The sequence below is a fragment of the Engystomops pustulosus genome, chromosome 6 (genome assembly GCF_040894005.1).
Source record: "Engystomops pustulosus chromosome 6, aEngPut4.maternal, whole genome shotgun sequence".
Taxonomy (NCBI): Eukaryota; Metazoa; Chordata; class Amphibia; order Anura; family Leptodactylidae; genus Engystomops; species Engystomops pustulosus.
The window spans coordinates 124,888,035-124,913,430 of record NC_092416.1 but is presented as its reverse complement, the minus strand read 5'-3'; positions in this window follow the sequence as shown (position 1 = coordinate 124,913,430).

Genomic DNA, 25,396 nt, shown 5'->3' with positions numbered 1-25,396 from the left:
CCGGTGAGCTTACCGGGGAATCCGATCCCTCCTGCCTCAGCCCCGGGTTCCGACGAGTGACCTGGGGCTGTCGGCTCCCCTCTGTGCCGTGTTCCGCCTCCAGGACCCGGCTGTGTGTCACTGAGCATGCTCAGCATGCTCAGTTACTAACACAATACAATGCAATACAAGTGTATTGCAGTGTAAAGGCTTGAACAAGTGATCGGATGATCGCTCGATCAAGCCAAGAAGTAGATAATGTAAAAACGTTAAAAAAAAAATATATATTTAGTCATTTTAGAATATAATTAAATAAATAAATAAAATAAGAGTCCCATAATCTCCCCAGTTACACATAAAATGCAAATAAAGTATATAAAACACAAAAACACATACATATTTGGTATCACCGCGTTGGTATTAATCTGTACAATAAATCTAAATCAATATTGAACCTGCTCGGTGAACTACGTAAAAAAAAACTTGAAAAAATTCCCGGAATATACAATTTTTCATCAAACACTAAACACTAAAAGTGTTCTTAAAAGTGATCAAAAAAAGTTTAGTTCCCTAATATGATACGACTGAAAAGAACAACTCTTTTCGCAAAAAATAAGCCCTTAACCAGATCTGCAACAGAAAAATACAGAAGTTATGGCCCTAAAAAGTTGTCAATAGTAAAAACGATGCGATTTTCTCCAATATTGGTTTTGCTCAGGAAAATTGAGCAAAGATGAGAAAAACTATATAAATGAGGTATCACCATAATCCTGGTGAACCAGAGAATAAAGATAAAATATTATTTTTACATTACGGTGAGCGGGGGGGAAAAAATGCTAAAAATCCAAAATAAAAATTGATGATTTTGTTTGTGTCCCCCTTGAAATAGTTAATAAAATCTCATGAATAAGCTTTAGACTCCCAAAATGAATTATATATACATTGTATATCATCCCGTAAATAATAAGCCCTCATATGTTTGCATTACCAAAAAAAATTAAAATTTATACGTTGTACAATGTGACAATACAAATCTGCTGTGAATAGCGCTGCATTCATTCTATACTCGGCCGTGCGCCCGTACCGAAGTTTACCACCACATATGGGGTATCAGTACACTCGGGAGGAATTGGGCATCAAATTTTCCAGTGCGTTTCATCATTTAATTTATTCTGAAACTGTCAGTTTTGGCCTAAATGAATGTATTTTCCAAAAAAATTCGAAAGTTTCTAAATCACAGGTCCATATTGTTTTAACCCATGTGAAACACTTAAAGGGTTAATAGACTTAATAGAAGTTGCTTTACATACGTTGAGGGGTCATGTTTCCATAGTGGGGTAATTTATGGGGTTTTACTGTTATTTAGGCCTTTCAAAGTTACTTGGAAGCTGAGTTGTCCCTTAAAATGTGAGTTTTGGCAATTTTCATGAAAATGAGAAAAATGGCACCTAAAGTTCTGCGCCTCATAACATCCTAGAAAAATGACCGGAAGCATAAAATATCATCTCAACATAAAGCAGACATTCCATAAATGTTAATTATCAAGCTTTTTGGGTAGTTTTACTTCCTGTCTGGTAAGCAGAACATTTCAAACTTGGAAGATGAAGAATTTTTACAAACTTTTGCCAAATTTTCACTTTTTTTCAGAACTAAACGCAAAACTTATCACTTAAATTTTATAACTAACATGAAATACAATGTGTCACGAGAAAACAGTCTCAAAATCACCTGGATATGTTAAAGCGTTCCGAAGTTATAACCAATTATCATGATACATGTCAGATTTGAAAAATCAAGTCTGGTCATTGAGCTGAAAACTAGTGTCGGTGATAAGGGGTTAAGAATGCAACAAAAAAAAAAAAAAAATATATATATATATATAAATATATCACTGAGCCATATGATCAGGTGAAGACTTATCCTATGACCATGTACTATAGGTGAAGTATCCTGTAACACGAGTAGACATTTTTTAATAGAAAATTAGTTTAACAGAGATGTTGCCACGAAGCGAAGTTGTTCCTAATTTGCCCAGTTTAACTTCTCAGTCCCTACTACTTGGACTTTGGGCAAAAGAGGATGCATGTAACCTCATTGCCATGCCAATGGTGCACTGTAATTTCCATTTTCATATAAATTAAGTATAAATTCTGTTCTTTGTTTCTGTGATTTTACTTTGCCCAGTAAGTGAACATTGACTACTTGTCAACTACTGTGTAGGGTAGGTTGGACAAGGAGGTAGGGATAGTCGGCTGGGTCTAGCTTTAAGGCTCACTGCCGTGTCTGTTCTTTTCTTTTCCATCTTATTGTCTGTTTCCAAAAAGCAGCATTACATTAAGTTTCTTCTCCACCACGGCCACAATTTGTTTCAACATATGGATGCTCAGGATGCAGAGCACTTCCTCCATTTTCTTATGAAACCACATATTAGTTGAGTCATTTTCCTAAAGAGACATTGCCTATTTCTGAACTACACTACATTATCGCATTCTTCTGTCACATGACCTGTTTGTAGGTCAGCTCCATTACATGAAGCTGAGCAGCAATACCAAGTATAACCACTATGAGGAGTAAAGAGGACACAATGTTGGTCCAAAAGGGGATGGGGGATCAATAAAATAAAATATCCCTTTGTGGGCAAGTTATCATGCTTCAGGAAGTGAAGGAAGATGGAAAGGCACTAACCAATCTCTTGTTTTCATATCCAAGGTCTGTTTCCCACACATGTTTGAACTTTCTCTATTAACCGCACTGTGAAAGTACTTGGTCACTGTCTTCAGTGGTTGGACACTTGCAAAAAGTCTGCCTATGACTTTGGACTAGTTTACGGGATAAAAACTACATGTTCTTATATGGGCCTGTATCTGTATAGGTGTGGTACTAGGGGATTAGCTAATGGAGCTGCATTTTTAAATTTTGTGTTTGCTCTGTATTCTGACTGCTTACTTTCAGATGATTGGTCCATGGTCTTGTAAAAGGGTTAAGTACTTTTGTCTTTAGCTATTCAGGCACCTGATGTCCAGGCCATATACGCCATTCATGCATAAGATAATTGCTGTTCTGATCCACCTTCCCCCAACCCTTGATCCCTGAACTCAGGTCAGAAGGTCAGGGACAGCAGTTCAGATCTTGCATATCAATAGGGAATGTAATTGTTGTAACAGCATTTGGGCACTTCAAAGGCAAGGCTTATTTCTATGCAGCATTTGCTGCCATCTAGAGTAAGGACAGACACACCACATAATCCTGATAGTGTTCAAAATAACCAAATATTGTACTGCTTCTGAAATACTGTAAACTATCAAAACGGAAGTCAGATTTAGAACTTTGATCTGTAAAGAAAATCTGCTGAAAGGAACATGAAATGGTGTCGCATGCTAACAATATTTTTTCCATTTACCGTAAACCCTTTAACACTGTAGGGGTTCTTTTGTTTTCCTTTTCTTCATTGTTAACGGCTAGAAAAGGAAAGTCTTGAGTTTGTATCTATCAATAAGCCATACTGGCTGCACCACGCCATAACTACTAGATACACGTCACACACCTTTATGTGATGGAAGGAGAATAAGTCATTTGTGTCAGGAAATGGAGATACAGAGACATCTTTTTGGCAATTTAAAAAAGAATAACTTTATAAAAAGGTAAAAAGTTGTAACCCCCCCCCCCCCACTCCAGCCCAGAATAAAGGACAGGTGTCATTAGGACACTGTAAACTGTAAAACTGGGGTTTTTTGGTCATTTTTACTGCAATTTTCGGCTTCCAAACGGCATGCTATGGAATATAAAATGGGGTCACAAAAATTATGTAAATAGGAAACAAAAGTTATGGCTGGAAGTAAAAAACAGAAAAGCAGATAATGAAATAGGATAAAAGGAAGGCTGCAGCAACCAGGAGTCAGAGAGAGATGGTAAGTGGGAGTGACAGAGCCCAAGAGGGTTGGTCATGTCCAGCGGCAACAGTGATATTTGGGGAGGCCGCAGTGTGGTAGCTGGTATTGTCCCCTGAGAGTCCCTCTTGTGGTCCCTGGTCGGTGTTATTTGAGAAGGTGGTTGATTCCCATAAAGTACAGGGATAAAGGGATTACAGGCTGCAAGTCAGGAACTTTTTTAGGCAGTAGATAGCAGACAGATGTCAGCTGGTTTCACTAGGGGTGGGGTAGGCACATCAATCAATAGCACTTCTTTCACACTCTTACGCATACACGGCTGCTATTTATGATTGCATTGGCCAGCCTAAGGCTCAGATAGCTAAGCCTACAGAAAGCTTCCTAAGGACTGTCTCATGTCAGTGTCATGGAGCCCGCTGCTAGGTTTACTGTCAGAGTATGGCTTCTATACAGGGCCGGATTAAGGTTGGCGGGGGCCCCTGGGCGCAAAGTCTGGTGGAGGCCCCCATTGAGTGTAGCGTGCATACACGTCCTCCTGCTCAGTTTCCACTATCCCAGCTGTACTTCTGCTTGTACGGGGGGGGGGGGGGGGGGGGGGGGGCGGGGGGCGGGAGATAGGGGCGCGGACCGGACTGTTGCCTGTAAGGGCGCGCGGGGGGGGAGGGGGGTCGCGTGTTTGGCGGGGGAGGAGGGGGCGGGGGGACCGTGTTCGGGTGGGTGGAGTGGCTGAGGGTGGGTGATTTTTCGGGCGGGGGGCGGCGGGAGTTGCGTATTCGGCCGGGGGAGGGGAGCGGTGTTCTTCATCCAGGTGCTTTTTCCGGCGGGGGAGAGTTGCGGAGGGCGGGGGTGGCGCGAGTACTAGCGGGGCTGCTTGGATGGCCATGCGTGTGGGCGGGCGTGGAGGCGGTCAACTTTTCCGGGGGGGCGTGTGGCTCAGCCTTGCAGGGGAATAGGCAGAGGGCTGGCGTGGGGCGGTAGGCTTGAATATGCAAGCAGATGGGAGGGTGGGGAGGCTGTGACCTGTGCCGGGGGGCGGAAAGGTGGCACTAGCAGTCTCCTGTGCCGGGGATGCGGCCCGGCTTCAGGGAGATGTCGGCTCAGGAGGGGAGGCGCAGGGGGTGGCATCTGGTGGGGGCCCCCTGGGGGGGCAATATGGTGGGGGCCCCGGGGCTCGAGCCCCGGGAGCCCCGCCTATAATCCAGCCCTGCTTCTATATAGGTATAATGGAAAGCATTGGCTAGGTCCAGCAATTTTATTACTTTTGCTCCAACCTTTTCTAGGAAGGTCTGCTGAGCTGGCAAATAACAGACCATCTCCATCTCTCTTTCAGCCTCACTGTCTCTGCTCAGCTGATAAATATGATAACATATAATCATAACAAAATTGATACAATAATTTATAGATCCAGGCACTGTGACTGTGGTAATCTTCTCATATTTGTTATCCATGGCTTCCTTTAACAATCATGCTAGTTAGCCTGTAGGGTTCATGGGAGTGTTACCAGAGCCCCTCTGTGCTGCAGCTTCACAGTCTGTTATAGTGTGCAGGAGCACTTCCCATATCCCACCATGCGCTGAAACCAGGGGCGTAACTACAGGAGTAGCAGCCATAGCAGCTGCTATGGGGCCCACAGTGTCAGGGGGCCCCTGTATCTGGGGTATTGGGCGTGAATATTCTGTATGTCTCTGTATATATAAATGGTGTGTATTTATTGTATGTATATATTTTTTAAAGTGCTAAGACTGCAATGGGGCCCTGCCTCTCCTAGTTACGCCCCTGGCTGAAACTTCTGTTGCATTGAGATTACATCAGTCAGTGGGAGGGAGCAGTGCTGAGGGAGCAGAGGGGGAGACGGTGTAGCAGCCTGTAAAGCTACAACATGGAAGAACTCATTAACATAATTTCAAAAAGATGATTACCACAGTCAAGGTGCCTGGATCAATGTGTGTCACTAGTTAATTTTGAGGGTAGATTTTCTTTTAGTCAGTAGATGGCAGCATAACACAGAAGAACACACCATGAACGTTATCAATATCAGTACATGCACCTGGGCAGGTCTACAAGATCAGAAAGTCACATCCAGCTGCTGTACAGTACATCATCTGAGTGTGAGAAAGAATACTCTGAAGTGGAAAACATTTAAAAATAAGACAATCTTCTAGAAAAGGACACCCCAGCAGATTGATCCCAAGAGACTGTGCAATGAATAGGAGAAATCTCAAGCAGTAGGTAGCAACTTACAAGCAGTTCATGACATTACTAGTGAAAATACTAAGCGAGTATGACTGCTCAAATAATAAATACTTATTAACCCGGAGGTAAATCCATTAAAAGAATAGCAAGCATAATCCCGCAAGTGCATGTAAGGTCACATAAGCCTAAGCGTTTCTGGTGCACAACGCACCCTTAGTCATGGCTAAACTTCCATTGTGTGTGTTGGAATAAGAGCCGCTCCCCTGCCCCACCTCCGTCACATGACTAGGTTGTTGCAGGAAAACGGGTCGGACTCCGGCTCGTAATGCCAGTATATTGCAGGTAGAACATATCACCACAATTAAAAGATATAATGGAAATGTTAAAAACAGAAATTCAAGAAAAGTATACATATTCTACATGTTCACAAGTGGATGCATTCGACTTTATATATATATATATATATATATATATATATATATGTCCAATAATGATAATCACTATATTGACATGTCCCGATACAACAGATATTCCAGTCCGAGGTTTGGTATTTCGATTGGTTTGTGCATGCTGTGTATTTAAGAAAGAGACCAAATATATGCATCTAACAAACAAGTGCGGAAGATGATACATAATATATCCTCTCGTGCAACATTATACTTCTCATTTTTCTGTAGTAAAAAGAAAGACAATATGCACACCCAATCGTGACTGGACTCCAGTGACACTCATAGTTAATTCAAGTCAGATAAATGAGAAGATAATTGGAAAAAGAAAGGGATGTTATGGGCAAAAAACATAACAGTATTTCAAATACAGACTAATAATGGAACATAATTTCATGTTTGTGGTTTAGACCTTTTGGAAACCTTGTGTCGAAACAAAAGATCCAATAAGCCTCACGATCTCGTAGGACCCTAGCTCTATCTCCTCCTCTCACCAAAGGCTTTATCTGCTCAATTACAGCCCCATATAAAGATGCTATTTTTCCCTTGTGTACCTCAATAAAGTGTCGCGCTACCCCGATAAACTCTTCCTTTTTTCACTTTGTTCCAACATACTCAATTTATACCAATTGTTAATATCCCTTAGATGTTCCAAAAATCTCAGTTTAAATCTGCGAATGGTACATCCCACGTATATCTTATGGCATAAAGTGCAACCCACTAGGTATACTACATAATCGCTGTTACAGCTTACATAGCTATTAATGGTAAACCTATGATCTCCATCAGAATTAAAAAAGTGCTTGGTAGGTGACACAAAATTGTACGTCTTACAGGGATATGTTCCACACTTAAAAAAACCCTTCTGTGCCAACCAAGTGACATGACACGATATCTTTTAATTGTGGTGATATGTTGTACCTGCAATATACTGGCATTACGTGCCGGAGTCCGGTCCGTTTTCCTGCAACAACCTAGTCATGTGACGGAGGTGGGGCAGGGGAGCAGCTCTTATTCCGACACACACAATGGAAGTTTAGCCATGACTAAGGGTGCGTTGTGCACCAGAAACGCGTAGGCTTATGTGACCTTACATGCACTTGCAGGGATTATGCTTGCTATTCTTTTAATGGATTTACCTGAAATAAAGAGCTCTTCGATGGAAGACAAACATTTTTAACCAAGCACTGTTGCGGAGTCTCGTGGTTTTTTTGAACCCTGCCAACATGTAGGCAAGGGAGTAGTTGTAAAGAGGGCCCTCTACTTGGCAGGATCCATCTGCTGAGCCTGCGCAATTCACCCAGAAGATAATGCAGGAAAATCTCAGGTAATCTGCATCTTTAGCCTCTGCCTGGAAAGGCAATAGTTAAATGGGTGTAAGATGTTATCCAATTATGTGGCTGTATTGTAAACTGGAGTGTGATTGGATAGGTGCTACCATGTGACCAGGGGGAGTATAAAACCGCTGTGCAGTGGGAGCATATGGTCTTTCCACAGAGCAGAGAGTCAGACCTCCTGTCAGAGTGAGAGGCTCCATCTTGGATTCAGGTTCAGTCCAGTCTGAGAGTGAAGAAAGACATAGGGGGTCATTTACTAAGGGCCCGATTCGCGTTTCCCCGACGTTTTACCCAAATATTTCCGATTTGCGCCGATTTCCCCTGAATCGGATTGTAGCACATCGGCGCTCGCATGCACGCGACGGAAATCGGGGGGGCGTGCCCGAACGAAAACCCGACGGATTCAGAAAAAAAACACCGCATTTTAAAAAAAAGTGTTGCGGGACTCGCGCTTACCTTCACTCGGTCCGGCTTGGTGAAGATCAGCGCATTCCAGGGAACTTCAGCGCAGCAGCGACACCTGGTGGACGTTGGAGGAACTAACTTAGTGAATCCCGGCCAGACCCGAATCCACCGCAGAGGATCGAGAATGGACCGGGTAAGTAGATCTGCACCTTAGAGTGTGGAGCACACCTTTAGGGCTCTAATCCAGAGCTGCAGCTTCCACAGTTTGGACACAGCTCCATCTCAATTATCCCAGCCTGCATTTACCATCAGGCTGGTGCATCATTCCAGTCTCTCCCTCCACCTGCTGGAGACCTGCCAGGCTGTAGGACAGCCCTCTGGTCCCCATACCAAGCACCGTGACCACAGCGTGCCCTAGGCCACAATAGCCAGTTACTCCAGTATTCTGGGCCCCAGCTGTCTCCAGGCCCCAAGAAAAGGCTAGATCCCAGTGGGGGATGTTGCAGAACCATAAATAATTTAACCATTTCTTTATTTTGAATATAGACACACTTTTAACAATTCATTTTTAAATAACACCAGATAACACTCAGTGTAACTTCCCACTGGCAAAAGTTTATGAAAAAACTTTATAAAAAAAGCAAGTGAGGGAGGGAAAACAAAAAGTCTATTTGTGCATATTCTCACCACTTATACCACCCACATTACCAGGATCCAGCAACTATCCCTCAAATACATGAAAATGAGGGGGGGGGGGTGATAATTAGGGCCTGGGGGAGGGAGGCCTTATACTACTCAAATCCCCCACTTTCCCATAACCTCTGTTAAATTACTCTAATGGAGCTATCTAACACTACTAAGGCTGTAGAGGAACTATGGCCTGGAAGGGGGTGGGCTTCAAAGCATTTCCCCAGCCACATCCTCTCCAAAGTCTTGAGCTGATTTTCCCTCTAATTTTCAAACAGAAGACAAAGAGCCAAACAACTCATAAGACCAATAGAGCAGTTAGCTCAAGGGCATCTACATTTTTAGATTTAATATCATAGTGGTGCAATCCCCAAGGCTCTAGCATACTTAGGTCCAGAGATATAAATATCTCTTGATAGGACCATAGCAAATGGGTCAGGTTTGGTATCAATGCGATCCAGGGATTCACCCAGATCCAATGATACCAGAACCATGACCCTACAACTTCCCCTTGAGTAGGGGTGACATGACATCAGGTAGGAGGGACCCATGACCCCTCCGGGGAGTGGACAGAGGTGTGTCTGCACCTGATATAATCAGACACCTCTGAATTTGCATCATCTTTTGTCATAGTAGGTCTATTATGGATTAAGAAAAAACATATTTTTCAACATTTATTTCTGTGTGCTAACTATGGCTTTGCACATGGTTACTTTACCAGATAGCTTTGTGATCGGTGGGAAAACACGCGCAATCGGTGCTAGCACTGATCATGGGTGTTACCAGTAGGTCTTTTCTGCAATATGCAGCAAAGACTTACCGGCTATGGAGAGAGCTCAGCCTGTGAGCCCTCTCTTTGCATCGGGACCCATCGGTAAAGGGTTAATGCTATATTGAAATTTTTATACTAAAAACAATTTAGTGACAATTTGGTGACAATTTACAAAAAATTTGCTATTTTCTGCTTATCATCCAGTTAGTGTAACCTCTATTTTATTTTATTATATTAGGATGTTAGGAGGCTTTCAGTTTGAACAGCGATTTTCCAAATTTTTAAATTCAGATTCAATTTTATTAAAGGACGTTTCATCTTCATAAGAGTTTTCAAACTTCTATTTATTAGAAACTCCCCACAAATTGCCCCATTTTTAAAACACTCCTTAAACTATTCAAAACAGACTTTGGCAAGCTTGTTAACCCTTTAAGCATCTCACAAGAAAAAACAAAATAGAGGTTTTGGAATTTTTAAATTTTGACAATGAAATGGTTTATTTAGTCCTATAATCTACACTTTTATACAGCATAAAATGAGAAAACACAACTCAGATTTTGTTGTGCAGTTTCTTATGAGTAAGGCAATACCTACTGAATGTAAACTACGTGAATACCATGTGAATGTAAACCACTTTAGGAGCCGACAGCAGAGCACAGAATGGAAGGAGCACCACTGGGCAGATTTTGATGATGTTGTTTTCAGGTGCCTGAGGTACCAGAACAGTGACCCCTCCTTCCCCCCTACAAACGATCCTATTTTGGAGACTACACCTTCACGACTTCACGACCTGTTTCTTTCCAAGTCATTTGACTTGCTGGCTATCACCGAAACTTGGATCAAGCAGGATGACACTGCATCACTTGCTGCACTGACCTATGACGGTTTGCAATTCTCTCACTCCTCCAGACCAGAGAATAGGCAGGGAGGAGGGGTAGGCATACTCCTCTCTCCACGGTGCACTTTCCAGGTCATTCCTCCTGTCCCCTCTCTTACTTTCCCATCTTTTGAGGTCCACACCCTTAGACTTTTCCGCCCATTCTCTCTTCGTGTGGCTGTAGTATACCGTTCTCCTGGTTCACCCCATCAGTTCCTTGATCACTTTGCTTCCTGGCTCCCTTACTTTCTTTCCTGTGATATCCCAACACTCATCATGGGAGACTTTAACATCCCTATGAACACCCCCATCTCCTCTTCAGCCTCTCAGCTTTTATCACTTACTACCTCTCTGGGACTTGTACAACTCTCTGATTCTCCTACCCACCAAGAGGGAAACATCCTTGACTTGGTCTTTGCCCGACTCTCTTCTGTCTCTGACTTTACTAACAATGACTTTCCACTTTCAGACCATAACCTTCTCTCTTTTACTGTAAATAGTTCTTGTCCTGTACAGAATAAGTCCATTTATCACACATACCGGAACCCACGTGCCATCAGTGTTCCCCACCTCATAGAAACTGTGCAGCCATCGCTGTCCCCCATCTCCTCTCTCTCCTGTCCTAACCTGGCCACTAATCATTACAATCATGTTCTCAAAAGCGCCCTGGATAAGATGGCACCACCATCGGTTCGAGCCGATGTAGGCAACCTTGGCACACGGCACAAACCCGTTTCCTTCGTAAGTGCGCTAGGAGTGCCGAACGTCTGTGGAGAAAATCGGGCACTTCCTCTGACTTTCTTCACTTTAAATTTATGCTTAAATCCTATAACTCTGCTCTCCATCTTGCTAAACAGGTCTATTTTACTAATCTAATATCTTCTCTTACTAACAACCCCAAAAGGCTTTTCAATACTCTTCACTCCTTACTAACACCAAAGGTACAGCCACCTGTCACAGACCTTGGGGCTGAAGATATGGCCACCTACTTTAAAGATAAAATCGACTGCATTCGCCAGGAAGTAATTTCTCAGTCCACTAACTCCATAAATCCACTTTTCTCTGATACCTTACCCTGTTCACTCTCTTCCTTTGAGCCAGTCACAGAGGAAGAAGTGTCCAGGCTCCTTTGTACTGCTCGCCCCACTACCTGCATCAGTGACCCCATCCCCTCACATCTGGTACAGTCTCTCTCCCCAGCAGTCACTTCTCACCTAACTAAAATCTTCAACCTTTCTCTCTCTTCTGGTGTTTTTCCCTCATCTTTCAAGCATGCTATTGTTACCCCTTTACTAAAGAAACCTTCACTGGACCCATCCAGTGCTGCTAACTACCGACCAGTTTCTAACCTCCCTTTCATCTCCAAGCTCCTGGAACGCCTGGTCAATTCTCGACTATCCCGTTTTCTCTCAGCTAACTCCCTCCTTGACCCCCTGCAATCTGGTTTCCGCCCTATGCATTCTACTGAAACTGCTCTTACTAAAGTCACCAATGATCTCCTCACTGCTAAATCCAAAGGTGACTCTTCTCGCCTCATTCTTCTGGATATCTCCGCAGCGTTCGATACTGTGGACCACCAGCTCCTCCTCAGGATGCTTCGCTCCATTGGCCTAAAGGACACTGCACTCTCTTGGTTTTCCTCCTATCTCTCTGACCGCACTTTCAGTGTCTCCTTTTCTGGATCTATCTCTTCTTCTGTTCCGCTCTCTGTCGGGGTTCCTCAGGGCTCAGTCCTAGGTCCTCTCCTCTTCTCCCTCTATACTGCACCCATTGGACAAACCATCAGCAGATTTAGTTTTCAATATCATCTTTATGCTGATGACACCCAGCTGTATACCTCAGCACGTAACATCACTCCTGCCTTAATCCAGAACACTAGTGACTGTCTCTCTGCTGTCTCTAACATCATGTCCTCTCTCTTCTTGAAACTTAATCTTTCTAAGACCGAACTTCTTGTCTTTCCACCATCCACTAACAGAGCCTATTCTAACTTCTCCATATCAGTCTGTGGGGTCACCATAACCCCAAAGCAGCAGGCCCGCTGTCTTGGGGTTGTGTTGGATTCCGACCTCTCCTTTGAGCCACACATTCAATCTCTTGCTCGCTCTTGTCGGATGCATCTCAGAAACATCTCCAGAATCCGACCGTTTCTCACATTTGAAACCTGTAAAATGCTAACTGTTGCTCTGATTCACTCTCGATTAGACTACTGTAATTCTCTACTAACCGGTCTTCCACTCACCAAACTCTCTCCTCTCCAATCGATTCTTAATGCAGCAGCCAGGCTCGTCTTTCAGACTAAACGCTACACGGATGCCTCCGTTTCATGCCAGTCACTGCACTGGCTGCCAGTCTCCTTTCGAATACAGTTTAAAATAATAACCCTCATCCACAAAGCTCTGTATAATGCTGCACCCCCCTACCTCTCCTCTCTTATCTCAGTCTATCGCCCAACTCGTGCTCTTAGATCTGCCAGTGATCTTAGATTAACCTCTACCCTAGTGCGGACCTCCCACTCGCGTCTCCAAGACTTCTCTAGAGCTGCACCAATTCTATGGAATGCTCTGCCCCGGACTATCAGACTAATACCTAACCTCCAAAGTTTCAAATGTGCTCTTAAAACCCATTTCTTTAGGCAAGCCTATAACACTCATTAACTGCATGAAGTTTTAACTCTTCTACTAACCCGTCCTGTGTCTTCCTCCCATCTGTTATCCAGCAACCAGCAGGCACCAGACTTCTCTGCAGTCCCATTCACCCTGGACCTGGTATATATGATGACGGCTGATTGGTTCAAGCGACAGCAATTCATTTATTATATTTTGTTCTATTCCCTAAGAAGAATGGCTTAACCATTAAATATTCTTTTACCTCGTGTTACCCCATCATCTTCATAAACCGTAAGCTCTGGCGAGCAGGGACCTCACTCCTGTTGTTCCATACAAATGTTGTGCTCTGTCATGTTATATTATATTTGTATTTGTTTCCTATGATTTGTAAAGCGCTACGTAATATGATGGCGCTATATAAATAAAGATTATTATTATTATTATTATTATTACACCATCCCGACAATTTATCTATGTTAAAATCGAGCTTTTTACCACCACAGATGTTTTATAGAAAGTTTTTACTTTGGCTCGTTTGAGCGAAAATATTTTTTAATAAAACCATTGCTTTGGCCCCTAAATTTTTATTTTTAGAAGTTGTTAAAGAAGAAAACACCCCACAGTTTCTCTAGAATGCATTAATATTCCAGCCTGTAAGGGCGCTCTACAGGGCTTGGAAGGGAAGGAGTGTCTTTTGGCAGATTTAGCTGGAACTCATGTGAGGTGCTGTGTCCCATTTGCGGAACCCTAAGATAGTAGGGCAGTAAAAACCTCCAAAGAGTGGCCCTATTTTAAAGACTAGGCCCCTCCAGGATTACACTATAAGGGCCGTTCCACACTTGCGAGTGTGATGCGATGAACTCGCATCACACTCGCAACGCTTGCTGCTTGGATCGCACGGCCTGAACGCTGCACACCGGGACTGAACTCAGCATGTCAGTTCAGTCCCGGTTTGCAGCGTTCGGGCCATGCGATACGAGCAGCATGCGTTTTGCATGTGTGGAACGGCCCTAACACTATATAACAATACCCCATTGTTGAACCTTTATTAGCTTTTTTGTGGATGGGGGGTGCAAATCTATTCTGCAATTGATTTTAAATTTTTTTTTTTGTTTTATACACCAAATAACCTAGATAACATGTTACTTATGTTCTATGGGCCAGTACAGTTACAGCAAAATCCCATTTACAGGCGGTCCCCTACTTAAGGACACCCGACTTACAGACAACCCATAGTTACAGACAGACCCCTCTGACCTCTGGTGAAGCTCTCTGGATGCTTTACTATAGTCCCAGACTGCAATAATCAGCTGTAAGGTGTCTGTAATGAACCTTTATTGATAATCCTTGGTCCCATTACAGCAAAAATGTTTAAACTCCAATTGTCACTGGGGCCAAATTTTTTTTGTCTGGATCTACAATTATAAAATATACAGTTTCGACTTACATACAAATTCAACTTAAGAACAAACCTCCAGACCCAATCCTGTACGTAACCCAGGGACTGCCTGTATATAGCTTTTCTATGGGTGAAAAATCCATAAACTCATTAAAACCCAAATAATTCCAAAAGAACAACAATATATATGGGTCAAGGCCTCACCAAGGAAGGACCTCCCCAATTAGATTACAGAAAACGGACTCATAAATCAATTATCAACCGCAGAAAAACATGAGCATATATATGGTTCCAAAATTTTGCACGTAACTTTATTAAGAATAAAAATAAGATACAAAACTCATCTGTGTGACATTAAGGATACTGGATAATACCAAGTCCAACTGAATATCTTCCAGCCTGTGGGTGGTTACATGTCCAGAACCAATGGCGGATCATTTATGTGGTATGGGCAGGCACCGGGGGTCTTTGGCTTCTGAGGGGCCCACCCAAAACCAGGCCCTATATGAAGGTCCGCCATCAGTCTTTAAAAAAACTCTATACTTACCTTTTGCTTCTTCTCCCCAGCCCATTGGCTCTGTCTTCTCCTTCCGGGGGCTGTGGATTTTCTGTAAAGGAGGGCCTTTGCTGTAGACATGTGAAGGGGGGCATCTAATGTGGACATTTCTTTAAAGGGGGCATCTTCTGTGGATATTTCATTAAAGGGGGCATCTGATGTGGACATTTCTTGAAAAGGGGCATCTGCTTTGGATATTTCATGAAAGAGGGGCATTTGCAGTAGACATTTCTGTAAAAGGGGCATCTGCTGTGAACATTTCTATAAAGGAGCATATGATGTGGACATTTCTGTAAAGGGGTATCTGATGTGGGCAGCACGGTGGCTCAGTGGTTAGCACCGCAGCTGTGCAGTGTTGAGGTCCTGGGTTCAACTCCCATTCTGGTCAATATCTGCAGAGAATTTGTATGTTCTCTTGATGTTTACATGGATTTCCTGTGGGTCCTTCCGCCAACACATTACAAAAACAGCTTGATTAGATTGTCCCATTGGGGACAGGGACTGCTTTGGCAAAAACTCTATGCAGCGCTGTGTAATCTGTGTGCACTATATAAATAAAGGAATGAATTAAATTAAAAACATTTCTTTAAAGGTGTGCTGCTGTGTATATTTCCTTAAAGGGGGGCTCAGCTGTGGACATTTCTTTAAAGGTAGCTCTGCTGTGGACATTACATTAAATGGGGCCCTGCTGTGGAAATTTCTGTAAATGGGGCTCTGCTGTGGACACTTTATTAAAGGGGGGCTCTGCTGTAGACATTTCATTAAAGGGGGGCTCTGCTGTAGAACTTTCATTAATGAATTTCAGCTGCTGGATATTTTATTAGAGTTGCGGCGTCATTTCCTAGCCTAGGGCTTATACTCCAGTCAATTTACGTAGCGCTTTACAAATCATTAAATTACTTTTATGAAGAGTACAAGATTAATGATATAGAGTATATAGAGGATATAGAGTAGTACTTAAGTCCCATTCGGGCACATGTTTTTTGGACACTGGTGTGACCCTAGTCGTGTGAACAGCCCGGGGCCTATGAGACACTTAACCTGCCACTGCCCAGAACATTGCAGTGGGAATCCATTTGGAGAATTCTGACAGTATTTCTGGAACACTGTACTACCGTATGAGAAGTTTGTAGCTCTTTTCCTGCTCCGTGAATGCAGCGAGTATATGTGTAAACAGTAATACCTTTTTACGTCCCTGCTGAGTTATGGGGGAGTACGGTCCAGAGTTATTAATCACTTAGAAGTTTGTTTATTGAATGCATATGTTAATCTCTCAAAAAGTTAGCAAACTTGCTACTTTATGTTCAGTGCTTTCCAAAACGTTCCACAAACTATCAGTTTAAACTAATTTATGAAGCCTTAAGCCACAAAATGCCAGTGTAGTAGTTTTTGCAGTATATTTCATATTCCATGCTAGGCATGCACTTACACAACAAGAGCTCAGACTCTGGTAAGATGTCATTGTTACCACATAGTAAACAGTGGAAGGAAGTTAATATTGGTAGCTATAGCAGCCAAGGACATACAAAATATTATTCACAATTTATGCAATTGAGATGCTGTATGTGCTGAGGATTTAAACCACAAGGTGGCAGCATACGCCCACTACAAAATATGGCTCAGACATTCTATGATGCCACAAACAATCTCCTCTCTGTTTTGAGCAGTATCTTTAAAGGGGTTATCTGTGAGCAGCACTAAATTAGTGACAGGTTGGGACTGGCTTCATAAAAAAATAAATAAACACATACTCACCAACTCCGTCTTTCCCAATGTCCAGCGTAGCGGTCCGCCTGATCCATGCCCCTATTTGTTTACAGGGGCACGGAAGCTGTGCTCGGGGAGCTTACAGCCGGCCGACCACTCTCATCCATCACATTTCCCAGCTCCTACAATGCTGTAAGATAGGGACGAATGGGAATGGCTGGCAGCCTCTGCCGGCCAGGAGCTCCCCAAGTACAGCTTCCGTGCCCCTGTAAACAAACAAAGGCACGCATCAGACGAACTGCGTCGCTGGACATTGGGAGTGACACATTTATTTTTTTAAAAGCCTGCCCCAGCCCATCACTAATTTATTGCTGCACTCAGATAAGCCCTTTAAAACTTTTCAGTCTCAAAGTATACTACCTGGGTATTAGGCATAGTAGTTTTTATGAGCTCAGACAGTGGGAACCATTATGATAAACGCTTGGCTTGTGCTTCAGTTTTATTACAGTGAATAACCCTTCTCTACAATTATTGGATTTCCATAATTCCTAAACTATGATATGATGGTGTTCATTGTGGTTTGGCTGTTATCATTGTAACATTACACAATACTGTGACTTTGTGGGTTGATTATAGCTGTACTGTGACATCACTGTGTGCATCATGATACCTCTACTGTGATATGTTTATTAACCCTGCACTACTACTGTATCTATTATCTCTCTATTGTGACATTTTTGTGTGCCTTATCTCCATACTGTATGATCACTCACTAATTAGGAACCCTGAACATACACTATTATGTTGTTTGGCTTACTTTGGTGCAAGGTACCTATTAAAGGACATCTATCACAAGATCAAGGATTGTAAACCAAGCATACTGACATACTGGTCTGTGCCCCCTGGGCAGGATATGCTCTTCTTTTAGCTTCTTATGGCCTGGATTGTAAAGGATTGTAAACCAAGCATACTGACATACTGGTCTGTGCCCCCTGGGCAGGATATGCTCTTCTTTTAGCTTCTTATGGCCTGGTTTTTAAGAAAAAAAGGGTTTTAAAACTATGCAAATGAGCCTGAGGGGCCCCAGGCTCCATTTGCTCATATGCCCCCCCATAGTTTCCATTGAGAAATTGTTCCATATTTTATATTGTGTGTATTTTCCTGCAGGATTTTATTTTGCAACACAGGAAAAAACGGTAGCAGGTACCCTGTATTCCCCCCAAATAAACCATCCCCCTAAAATAAGACCTAGTACAATTTTTTGAAGCTTAAAAATATAAGACCTCCACAGAAAATAAGACCTAGCAGCAGCTATTGCTACAGCTCCCCATGCCATACATTCGTATTAGTATGTCATTTATATACTACAAGAGGTTGGTTGTTCAAGGCATAAAATCATTTACAGTTGCGTTGCAAATGCGCTAAGAGCAGCTACCTGACATGAAGGGATCATTGAAAGACAGTACTGCAGTACTACTAAACATGAGAGATTGGGGCCAATGATTCTAATAGAAATGCAATCACAAGAAATTCAGCATGAAATTCAAAGTTTGGAGAGTTATGATGACGTTCCATAAAATGAATAAATGTCGCTTTTTGTTAATACATTTTTGATGGAATTCAGTGTTTGGAGAGTAATGATGACGTTCCATAAGATGAAGAAATTCTTTAGGGAATTTAGCGCTTGGCTGGTTATACTGAGGTATATGGGGACATGACTACAGTATAATATTGTTTGTTTTGCAACATCCCCCACCGGGGCCTGTCCTTTTCTTGTGGGCCTGGAGGCAGCCGGGGTCCAGAATACCGGAGTGGCTGGCTAGTGTGGCCTTGGGCATGTTGTGGTCACAGTGCATGATATGGGGACCGGAGGTCTGACCTACAGCCTGGCAGGTCTCCAGCAGGTGGTGTGTGCAAGAGATATGGAGGGAGAGGCTGATGTACTGTTTCTCCCTGTGGCAATCCCTGAGTATCTGTAGAATGAGCCCCTGGGTAATGGATGGGGAAGCCCGTGGTTGTAAGCAGCCGTATCCAGGGATAAGATGAAGGCAAGAACTTACAGTTCTTTTTTAAACTTCAAACAGCAGGCAACAGCCTTAACATCAGCAAACTTCTTCTGGAAGGAGATAGCTGGTTGGATCTGATTCCTCAGGATGATGGGCTCACAGCTTGGCAAGGTGGCTTCAGGCTGGGGGATGGTGGGCTGCTACAGCAGGTAGACGGAGGGCTGCAGGCCATGTGCCGAGGAGTGCTGTGCCTCAGCACTCTCTGAGCTCTCCCTGTAGAGACCTCAGGGGAAAGAGACCAGAACTTTCACAGCCAAGGTTTATATAACCTTGGGGTATGTGCCGCTCAGGTGGATCATCCAACCATCTTACTCCATCCTTACAGCAATTAATAAGCAAATCATTGGCTATCAACATTCACATTGTTAACTGTTGCCTTGCCAGGCAGTATCTTTAGCTGCAATTACACAATGCCCAGGTTCTAGAACCTTCCTAGAGAGGTGATCAGTCTCCCTAACAGCTCCTGACCTGGAGAGGGTACTATTCGCAACTACCCACCTGCCTATACATTGGCAGGGGTGTTTCAGTTTGTTGAAAAATAAATGTGAATATTTGTTCATGGAAAAATAAGACACCCTCTGAAAATAAGACCTAGTGCATCTTCATGTGAAAATATTAATACTAGTCTTATTTTCAGGGAAAGTGCGGTAGTTGTGGTTTCAGGACATAAACCCCCTTCATTGAATATCAAGGTATATTAAGGTGTTGACCCATGGCAATTATCATTGACATTACTGCAGATACACTTTAATTTATCATATTAATTAATATGATGTGAACATGAATGAAAATGCACTTAATGGCAATAAGGCCCCCTTCACAGGACCCTATATAGCAGCTGTATGCTAATGGAAGCCAACATACAGTGATCATCGGAGTGCATTGTGTGCAGTGCGGTGCTGTAAGACATACGTGTGCCATCGTACCATGCCGTCATTGGAAAAAAGATAGGGCATGCTCTATCTTTTACCATATGTATGGCCTGCTGCTTAGCTTCCTATGTAGAGGGGAGGGGTGAGGAGCATTGTATGCCGTACCTTAAAAGTAAAATAAAAGTTATACTTACATAATCTCGGAATGGCTCAGGTTTCATGTACCCAGCTTAGAACACAGTGGGGGACATGTATCATAGTTTTGTCTCTCTGTGGTGAATTTTTGAGACATTTGGCAGCTCTTTTTTGCGAATGTTAACAGTATTGTAATTAGGCAAATCACCTCTCCTCACCTGTTGTATTAGGTTTCAAAATGTAATTAAAGCGCTACGTGTGACCTCACCCTTAGAAATAACCAATTAATTAAAAAAAAAATGTAAATGCTAAAATTTCAGAATTTTCAAAAAACAGGTTACTGTGCAAAATGTTAAACATTTAAAGCATGTGAAGTTTTAGGGATATTTTATGCAGGGCCCCAACAGCCCTCTTGACTTTTGTAAGGTGAGTCCTAATTAACCCATAATTGAACATAAAGACCAAGACATACGTCAATCTCTTAGTCAAGATCTTCTCCTCTTTAATAATCAAAATGCATAATATATTACAGACAGAAGAGTCATCAAAGGGGCGTGAATAGTATACTCCAAAACTATTGGTCATCAGCACATTCTGGGAAAAAAGTTAATTAATTGTGCTCAGTTCTCAGAGACCTTGTACACAGATATTGTTTATACTAATTTGCTGATAAGAATAAGATAAGTGGCTCCAGAATCCTAATATCATGCAGCATCGAGGACAGACTGGCTTCTCATTAAATGTCAAAGGGTATTAGCTGACAGGCGAGCAAACATGTTACATAAAATGAAGTTTGAATCATGACATTAACTTGACAATGGTCAGGGAACATGGCCGCTGTATCTAAGATGGCGGACAGTAGTCAAGATGGCGTCCGAAACCAGTGCGACCTCCTTAACATGAAGTAATTCCAATTTACATGTTAAAGCAGAGTCCATGAAAAAAATCCTTCCTTTCCACATGCCCTGGACCAGTTGCAGGTTTGCGCCTAAAAAGTAGCAAAAATAGGCAAAAAAAGAGATACATAAGTGAAAAGTCGCACAGAACATCTGGGAAACTAAGATACATAAGGCACACTGCACAAAGGTGCAGACCAAGGCGTGAAAAAGTCGCAAAAAAGTTTCAAATACGACAAAAGTCGCAAAAATGAGACAATTTGAATATAAGAAATAACGATACTTTATCGTTATTTATCAGTGTAATGCTTTATCGTGCCAGTGGGATATATCATACTGCATGTGGGCCTAGCATCAAGTAGGCTACATCTATAAATTGTCCTGTAGTATACTAGCACAAGAAATATGAAGGTATCAACACCAGATGTCACTCTAGTTAAATTAGTGGTACTGTATGCAGGCAGAAGATTACAGGGTTTTATAAAAAGTAAATAGTTAAATGTTGTTCAAGATAAAATAATAAATTGTCATCCATCCTACTGTAAACTTTAATTGCTGTGCAATTTGTGCTACAATATAATAATTGCATGTTACTAGTGTATAATAAAGAAACTGAAACAGTGCATTGTATTATAATTGAGCAAAAACAAGTGTTGTTCAGATGCAGATAACCCTGAGACATTTTAATCACAGGAGATGTCTCATCTGGCAGTATTTCCTACAACAAAATTTAATGGGGTTGTCCGGGAATAGGTAATTTTAATATATGGCTGGATGGTCTCTAAAAATTAAAGAGGACCTGTCACCCCATTTATCGTCACTAGGAGCTGCTTATTAAAGTAAGCAGCTCCTAGTGCTTGAACAAGCGCCGCAGTGTTAGAGTGATAGTGTTACCGGAAACCTAATACTGCGGCAGGGTATAGTGTAATTGTCGGACAGCTCGCAAAGCTGTCTGACGTATTCATGAGGGGGCGGGTTTGGGGCGTGACTATGGGCGGTGACTGCCGCCTAGCGTGCGGCAGTCACTGCCGGCCTATGGAGCGAGCGGGCGGTCCGGGGTAGAGGCATCGCCTCGGACCGCCCCCTCATGAATACATCAGACAGCTTTGCAAGCTGTCCGATGAGTACACTATACCCCGCCGCACTGTTTGATAGCGTTACCGGAGGTTTCCGGTAAGCTGTCACTCTAATACTGCGGCATTTGATCAAGCACTAGGAGCTGCTTACTTTAGTAAGCAGCTCCTTGTGCCGATAAATGGGGTGACAGGTCCTCTTTAAGCCCTTAAGTACCCAGCTCATTTTTACCTTAAGGACCAAGTTCAATTTTTCAAATCTGCCACGTGTCGCTTTATAACTTTAGAACGCTTTAAAAAGTGATTTTCAGATAGTTTTTTTGTTTGACTTCACCTTAGTGGTTTATTTTGGTTGAAATGTTTTGTAATTATTTTTGAAAAAAATTTGGAGACATTTTTTAACAATTAGAGATTTTATGATTTCTAAACATTATGCTCATCACCCACTTAGTTTAACCTCCCAAATAGGTAACTAATTAACACTAACTGCTTTAGGTTGATGTAATTTTTAATGTTATTTTCTTTTATTAGGATGTTAGGAGGCGTTCAAATTGATCAGCAATTTTTTTCAGATTTTCATGAAAATGTAAGATTCAATTAGAAACTCCCCACATAGTACCACATCTTTAAATTGCACCCCTCAAACCAATTAAAATAGCCCTTGTTAACCATTTAAGAATTGAACATGAAATAAAACAAAATGAAGGTTCTATATGGAATTTAATCATGATCATGCAGAATAAAATGATAAAACACATCTTAGATTTTGATGTGCAGTTTCTTTCGAGTAGGGAAATACCCTACATGTAGATGTAAACCACTTTATGTGCCCATAACAGAGCACAGAAGGGAAGCAGCACCATCATGCTTTTGGAGGGCAAATTTTGCTGAAACAAATCTCTGGCTCTATGCGACATTTGCTAAGCCTATAACATAGAAGAACAACTTGAAGAAACATTTGAAAACTAAAACCTCAAGTAGTATAGTAACACAATGCTAGGATAGCTTTACTCCATTTATTACATTTTATTAACTTTCTTACCAGGAATGCAAAAAAATATATATTTTGGAACTGATTTTTTATTGTATACACCATGTAGCATAGCTATCTTGTTATTTATGTTCTATGGGTCAGTATGATTATGGTGATATCTCATTTGTATAGCTTTTTATGTTTGAATAATTTTGCAGAATAAAAACACATTTGGAGGGAAAAATCACTTGCTTTTGTGTCGCCATTTTCTAAGTGGCGGAACCTTTTTGTTGATTGAGCTGTATTAAGGCTTCTTTTTTACAGAATAAGTTGTAGTTTTAATTGGAATCATTGTGGTATAAATGAGACATTTTAATTACTTTTTGTTGCTTTTCAGTTTGGTTGGATGTACAAAAATCATAATTTCAGGCAGATTTTTAATTATTATTATTTTTAAGTTATGTATGGCGTTGCATTGGAGTAATCAGCCTATTTCCGATAGGATCTGTCACTGCGCATGGGATTTGCATAGGCACACATGCGCAGTGACAGATCCTGGTGGAAACAGGATCTGTCACTCAGCAGCTGAAGAACCTTACGAGCAGTTGGTGGCGATAAAGGTTGTGGAAAGTGAGGAAGTAGTAAAGACCCTGCACTCATGTTTGACCGCATTGCCTGCAGCCGGGATCGCAACTATCATGATCCTGACTGTCGCATAAAGCCAGGCTCACACACACTGTCATCATTTACAGTTGTCATGGTTACAGTTTCGTACAGAAACAAAAATTCACGTCCTTGTTTGGCAAGAGGTTAACTTTTTGTTTGTTTAATACAATGTATAGCATAGATAACATGTTATTTATGTTCTATGTGTCAGTACTATAATGACATTAACCCATTTATATAGCTGTTTTATGTTTGAATAATTTTGATGAATAAAATCGCATTTGGAGAGAAAAATCACCTGTTTGTGCTTCGCTGTTTTCTAATTGGCGTACCTTTTAGATTTTTTGTTGATTAAGCTGTATTAGTACTTATTTTTTGTGTGATGAGTTGTACTTTTTATTGGAATCATGGTATAAATGTGACTTTTTGATCACTTTTGCTCCAGAAGACATGCAGGGGTTAACATAGAGACAATAAGCACCCCAAGAAATAGTGCTGGGTGAGGCAATCATGTCCGGGACAGACGCGTCCAAAGGGTTAAACAGCTGGTTACCAAGCTATTGTGATCCCAGCTGTTATCATGGGAGCTCGGATGTTGCATACAGCTGCACTGCATTCACTCTTGACATTTGACAACGGTGACAGCTGTTGAGGATGAAAATGTTGGTCCAGGGGGCATATTAGCCGCCAACCTGGAAGTACATTTTCGTCCTGGGTCATTAAGGGGTTAAAAAGAACTTACCTCTCCCCACTCCCATTCTCCTGTGGTGCTGACTGTCAATGCTGGCTTCTGTAAGGCCTCTTGCACACTAGCGTTGCGTTTCACGTCAGGGTGCAATGCGTGAAAAACTGACGTTTTTGCTGCGTTTTTGTTTCATTTTTGTTCGCGCTTTTTTGCGTTTTCGGTGCGTTTTTCACGCGCGTTTTTTAAGTCAATGGGACTTTTTCAAAGGGACCAAGGTTCGGGAATAAAATGTTTTATTTAATTGAAAAATAATGTCTTCTGATAAGTTGCAAACATCTGCGATCTATTCTTCACTGTTTCGCGCGCGTATATTATCTCCCGACAAGTTAGCAGATGTGAAGAACAGTGAAGAATAGAATAAAAACAGTGAACACAGTGAACACAGTGAACACAGGATCATTTAAGATAAAAACACAGTGTAGAACACAGTGCAGAATAGATTACAGATGTTCGGCACATCTGCTTACTTGTCGGGAGATACGCGCGGAGCGGTGCGAACAAAATAGCATGTGAAGAACAATATATATGTGTGAAGAAGACATTGCAGATGTTTCCATACATCTGCAATGTCTTCTTCACACATATATATTGTTCTTCACATGCTATTTTGTTCGCACCGCTCCGCGCGTATCTCCCGATAAGTAAGCAGATGTGCCGAACATCTGTAATCTATTCTGCACTGTGTTCTGCACTGTGTTTTTATCTTAAATGATCCTGTGTTCACTGTGTTCACTGTTTTTATTCTATTCTTCACTGTTCTTCATTGTGTTTTTTTAATTAAATGATCGTTCGCGAGCAGGGGAAATACTGTTATACTGGTCACCTAGCAACCCTTACGTTTAAAACGCATTGCACTCGCATTGCACTTGCAATGTTTGCGAGTGCAATGCGTTTTTGATACGTCCCCATAGACTTGAATGGGGCGTGAAAAATGCGCGTGAATCGCAAAAATAGAGCATGCTGCGATTTTGACGCGCGTGCAAACGAACGCAAGCACGCGCGTTGAAAACCACGCAAATGGAGAAAGACCCATTGAATACAATGGGACAGAGTGCAATGCGAGTTCTGAGCGTCAAATGCACGCGCAGAACTCGCGCGTGAAAAACGCCAGTGGAG